Here is a 6,953-nt window from a genome sequence, read left to right on the forward strand (position 1 = left end):
GGGTTTAGGGATCTTACATTGATCAAAAAAAAATATATATAAAGGGAAAATATAAATAAGTTGTAAACAAATTAATCAGATATGCATTGAAAAGCAGCTTCATGAGCAAATTTCTATGGATAACTGACTGGTCAGAGAACACGTTCTATCTGTATGTATTTGAGGTTGTTTTTACTTAAATTTAGATATGTATAGAACCTGTAATTACAAATGATAATACGTAAACGACACTGTAAATACGTAAAGGCACATACGTATTGGACCGTTTTAATTTACGTCTAAATCTGTACATTTTGATTGTGAGATCAGGCTGCAAATGTAAAAGCCCTCTCACACAAAAAAGTGTAATGAATAAACCTAAGGATAAAGGAAAAGTAAATTAACTTATGTACAGGAAAAATCAGGAGAAGAAGGTTCAACACTTCAGCAATACATAAACAAACAAACAATGAAGCGCAATTGTTAGTATATTGTAACAGAAATGAGTCGAACCAGACAAATTAAAGAATCTATCAAAGCTGTGTTTGGAACACGAGCCGAATTCCTCAGGAAGTCATAAAACATTGTGCCACAAGTCCCAAGGAAGATAACCAACCAACCAACTTGTTCACACAACAGCTTTCAACATTAACACCACTAGAACAATTATTGACAATTTTAATTCGCAGAAGAGATTGTCAAATGTGTTGTTCATAATTGAAATGCAACACTGGACATCACATGGAAACCCATGAGTTAAACACTTCCATTGACTTCCCCCCACCTAGCAGAACCAGACTGAAATTCCTAAGGGGGAAGGGTTTTGTAGCCTCTGGTCTCTACAGAACATCCCTATGTCAGAGAATGACAAAGAAACTGTCTTTTGTACATATATATGGACCAAAATGAACTTCAAAATGACTTCTAAATGAATATCATTCCATCGCTTAACTCCATATTCATTTATATGTAATTTTCACATTTGACTATCATGTTATAATCACTTATTGTGTATGTCTTTTGATAACTATGGGAACTTAAGGGCACATAGTCATGCCTAGTATCTATCTAATTGAATCTGCTTGCTTGATATTGTCCTGACAATCATTTATTTGTCCAATATATCATAACCTGGTAATAGGAATCATGTCCAAAATTAGAACCTGCAAGGCAGGAAAATTCGGACCACATGCTTGGTAAGATAAACATATGATTTATGATAGCCCCGAGCCAAGACAACATTTGAGGTGTGGCCAACAGGCCAGTTTAAATACTTAGGACTCCATTAAATCTGGCTTTTAGTCTCTAGCTATGCTTCTGCTATTAGTCATGCCTGCTCTTAGCTTTTAGCTTGTAGCTTTGCTACCTAGCTTTAGCTTCTAGCCATGCTGTATAGTCATCACTGTTTGAGCGCGGTTCCAGCGTGCCTGCCTGCTGCTACTTAGCCACGATGAGAAGGAACACAACCTTGTCTCGTCAAATGTTATTTATTTTCTTTTCCGTTTGATAGTTTCGTGTTCTGAGTTAAGTTTTGTAATGTTGAGTCTCCGACGCCTGACCTCGGGTGCCCGTTCAACTTCAACCAGCGCACACATCTCTGCACCTTCAGCCAACGCCCAACAACGACGGGCTTCCCAAGACGTCACTTCAGCGACTACTGAACTTCCAGCCAATAAGCGACACCGGGATACCCCTTTCAACGGGACTCCCTTTCACAGGAAACCAAGGCAATGTACCTTCAGACATTTGTGCTGGTGTATCTAATAAACCGCGTGGCGTCTCAGTGATCAGCCGTGAAACAGAGATCCCTTCAAATTCCCTTTAAATTATTAAGTTATTCCCTTTGAGCTAAATTGACCTGTTTCCGTTACAATATCTAAAGTCATGTTTGCTTATTAGTATGGTTGACTGGATCATCAAAGGTCAGCAGCAAGAACATTAGTTAATAAAATGGGATTAGATACATTTGTGTTATTTAACATATTTCATTATTGAAGGTTCTGAATTTGCATTTCACTGTTTTAATAAATTTTGATTAATACTAAATCTGTTTTATTTGTGAGTGGGATGAATTAATCCACATTCACATTTCATCTAGAACTACATCATGTTCACACAGTGCACACAACACCTCTTGTACTCTGATTTCTCCCAATATGGGGCCAGGAGACTTGTCAATCAATAAATGGGAAAAAGTAACTGAGATATTTTCTTGTAAATTAAAAAGTAATGCATTACTTTACTAGTTACTTGATAAAAGTAATCTGATTACGTAACTTGCATTACTTGTAATGCCACACACATACAAATTCATTCATACATGCAAGTCAGAATATAAATATTAGCTCAACATGCAACTCAAATTCATAACCTGGAATATCCATGGCATAAGCTCTCAGACATAAATAAATAAATAAATAAATAAATAAATAAATAAATAAATAAATTCTTAACTATTTGGATAATCTACAGGCAGATAAATGTTTACTACAAGAAACACACCCTAAGATCAGCACAATCCATTTATTCATTTTCAGCCACTTATAATTCAAAACAAAGAAAATATGTATCTCGAACTATTTCAGACCCAGAAGGATGCTTTATTGTCCTAAACATATCAATTAACAATAACCCTGTTATGGCCCAAATTCAGATGACCATTCCTTTTTTTTATGCTTTTTTCCCCTTCCATTTCAAATTTCTCCAACTGCCCGGTAATTACAGGAGGCGATTTTAACACCATAATTGACCCATCACTTGACAGATTCACAAGCAATAAATGACACTGGCAATTCACTGACACAATAATACATGTTCATGAGAGATTTTGGCTTTGCCTACTGCATCCAACTAAAAGAGAAAACTCAATTTTGGGTTCCAAATCTCCAAATTCATCAGCTTCATTGGTTTGGGAAATACATTATAAAGCTTCTTCACAATGGCGAAGAAGAACCTTTTTATCTAAATGGTTCCATAAAGAACCTTTAACATCTAAAAAAAACTTTCTGTTTCACAAAAGGTTCTTTGTGGCGAAAGAAGGTTCTTCAGATTATAAAAAAGGTAAGAAAAAGATGGTTCTTTAAAGAACCTTTGACTGAATGGTCCTTTGTGGGACCAAAAATAGTTATTCTAAAGAACATTTTGAAGCACCTTTATTTTTAAGAGAGTAGGCAAAGCAGTACTAGAATTTAAAATCATATCATTGTCCATCCATAAAATAAAATAGAAAAAGAAGAAGAAATCAGGCTAGAAGAAAAATATAAAATAACTTGAAACATTACATGCAAATAACCCAAAAGAAGTAATATATAATGAGAAAAAAAAAAAAAAAAAACTTCTTGATAAACAAAATCATCAATACAAGATTTTTCTATTTCTAATTAATCACAGCAACAAGTCTAGTAACTATCTGGAAAATCAAATTAAAAGAAACAACAATTAAAGCCTACCAACTCTCCACAAGAAATAAATACAATATTCTGAAACATCTGTTGCTAAACTTTATTAATCTGATAATAACAAGACTAGAGGAAATTAATAATTTTTTTCAGTAATATTCAACTCCCACAGCTCAGTGCAGAACAAATCAGCAAACTAGACAAACCAATCACAAACAAAGAACTTAATATCGCCCATAGCCTAACATTAAAGCACCAGGACCCGATGACTTCCTTGCTGAGTTTGATAAATACTTCTGGTCCATTGTATCTCCATCATTAACCAGAGCAATAAAATACAAATACCAGAAAACTTACAATTACCAGTACACATGAACACAGCCACTATTTCACTCATCCCCAAACCTAATAAAGATCCAACCCTTAATTTCAAACTACCATCCTATGTCTTTCATCAATGAACACAAGTTCTTGCACATAGAATAATATATATATATTATATTATATTATATTATATTATATTATATATATTTATATATATATATATATATATATATTATCCCATTCATAATTCACCCAGAGCAGAACTGTCCACAGACAGGCATCCAACAACACACACAGACAATATGATTTAATTTATTATTCATCACTACAACAGGAAAACACCATTATAGACTATTTAGATGCAGAAAAAACTCAACAGTCAACTGGAACTTTTTATTCTCCACATTACAAAAATTTGGCTTTGGGGAGGCGTTTATTAATTTCATCAAGTTTTATACACGACACCTTCTGCCACAGTCACCACCAATGGACTAATGTCACACATGGACTAATTTGACCAAACTCATTATTTTAAATACTGCCAGAACAGAGAAGGTGGCCCAGCATGGCCCAATCTCTCCTCTAAAAAAAGAGCACATTTTTGCTGTTGCCTTGACAACATCAGGTAAGCTGAGCTTGAGAGGACCTAAGAGTTTTGTAAAGGGAATTTCCAAATGCATTCATTTCCCAGCAGGTCTGATACGCAGGAAATCAAAGCCCTGTAGCACAATGGCAGGTGTTCATTTCAACAGGGGATGATCCAAATCTTTTTCCAGTGTCTCTTGATGACCGTGAACATTAACAAAAACAGAGGAAATTGCAGAAATCTGTCTGTGTTTGCTGAACACTACAAACCAGACCAAATATGTTTTCCTCTGGAAATCTCCAACCCTAAAATTTGGGCTACAGACACAATCGATAAAATGACAGCAACATGGACAAGAAATCCCACAGGATTGCACTGAAAATGGGCACAAAATACATATAGTGATCAGAACAGCAATGACAAAAAAAAAAAAAACACCCTCACAACCCCTAGCAATGCCATTCTGACTACTGCCTACAACCAGTGTTTTTATACTATAATATTGAAAGTAAAGTAAAAAAAAAAACTGAAAAAGGCTTCAGTACAAAATTAAACTAGGCTAGAAATAATAATGAAATGAGAATACATTAAAATTGTAAAGAGATAAATTTTGCCCCTTTCTGTTTTGGTTCTGATTATCATGTTTATCGTGCTGAAATCATGTGTTTTAAACCATATTACTTTAAACTCTTAATATATGGTTTTCTGAGCGCACACATCAGAAGCACACGGAAAGAGGGAGGCTGTCACGGCATTTGAGTACTAAACTAAGTACTCATTCACACTCAAGTTTATGTTAAAAACACACACGAGTTACAAAAGTTGGCTATATCTGTGAAGGTAAATAGCAGGGAAATAAATTGCATATTTGTTTTGTATCTGTGTGGCAGCAGCAATATACAGTAAATAAATCAATAAATTCACTGCTCTGTTGTCTCCTCTGAGGCTGGGACTCTAAATAGTGTGCTGTGCTTGTCTGTCCAACCAAAGACAGAACAGTTAAGATGTTTTGCTCCAACTTTCGCCATGGCATTACAGCTGGTACAGCGTTGTCCCTTGCAAAAACACAATGACGGTGCCGTGGGTGGAAATTTACAGATTAAGGGGCAGTAATATTATTATGAGATCCCTTTGCCATGTCACTAGGCGAGAGCAAAATCAGACACACTCATTTTCTCAGATTTTCTTTTGTTGGTAGATGCGCCGAGGACCTGATTATACTGTAGCACTTAAAAACTGCAATGATATGTCACCTTTAAGAATTGTAATTATATATATATATATATATATATATATATATATATATATATATATATATATATATATATATATATATATATATATATATATATATATAACACAGGACCTTGGTTTAACATCTCATTCAAATGATGGTGCAATTTACAGTGTCCCCGTCTCTAAACTGGGGCATTAGAACCCACACAGACCACAGGGTGTGTCACAAACACTTCTTCCAGCAGCAACCTCAACCCCACTTAGCTTCAGTGGGCAACCAGTCTTGGGCTACAAGGGTGATATGGCTGCAGCCTAGTATCAAAATAACATTGAACACCTACTATCTACCCAGAACACTGCAGCAGTAAGAACAAAACATCCAAGCAATTACATAGCAAAGTGCTAGCAACTGTCCACCTGGTTTCATACTGTATATAACATGTTTTTTTTTCAGTCTAATAAAGATTCATTAATATACAGATACAGTATTCAGAAAACAGGTGAATTTGAAGAAAAGTTGAAATACTGTTAAACGCTGTGGTAACATTGTTATGCTGTACATGTTCCCTAGAGCTAACAGGTGACAGACTGCTTCTTGCAACATGAAGTTCATGCAAAGATCAGTCGTGTTTTACGTGTGTGTGTGTGTGTGTGTTGGATGCATGTGTGCAATTAGATCTAATGAGCCTTGCATTTCACTGACCTCTGTCACAATCTTGACACTTAGTCTTTGATTTAGTGGCCCGCAGAAATGAACTGGGAGCATGGGACACTCATCATTAGAAAGCATTTCAGAGGGATGAAAATTTCCTGTCGTCCTCTAGCAAATGACACAGTGGATAAAAACTTGAACTGCAGAGGCCACAGACATGAAGGGTCTTTAGAAAACATTTTCAAGTCTAAGTTCTATAATGCAGTCTCTCTCAAAAAAATCAATCAATAAATAAATACAAATAAATAAATAAAAATAAAAATATTTTTGAATCAAAATGTGCAATATAAAATCACTGAAAGCAATAATTCACACAGAAATCTGGCAAAGACAGAAAAGTAAATGTAAAGCATGTGAAAAAACGTGTTCTGCAAGATTATATATAAAAAAAAAACACTTAAAAATACAGTATAAAATACAGTACTGAAAAAATGTACCTGCTTTCTAAAGATATATATATATATAAGTTTCAAAAATATTGTCAAAATATAATCATTCAAACATTGACAGAATGCATACATTTTTGTTTGTTGTTATTGACAAAATTGTGAGAAACATTTTTTTTTTCTTTTTTTTTTTTCTTCAAAGAAACAAAATAATTCAGACACCACTGGGGAAAAAATACTACTACTGCTAATTAATCAATTAGTAATATTAATAATAAGAAGAACATTTGAGCACTTTATGCTTTTGAACTATTTTTTTTTTTCTTTTTTTC

Source organism: Carassius auratus, chromosome 44 (assembly GCF_003368295.1).
Source record: "Carassius auratus strain Wakin chromosome 44, ASM336829v1, whole genome shotgun sequence".
NCBI lineage: Eukaryota > Metazoa > Chordata > Actinopteri > Cypriniformes > Cyprinidae > Carassius > Carassius auratus.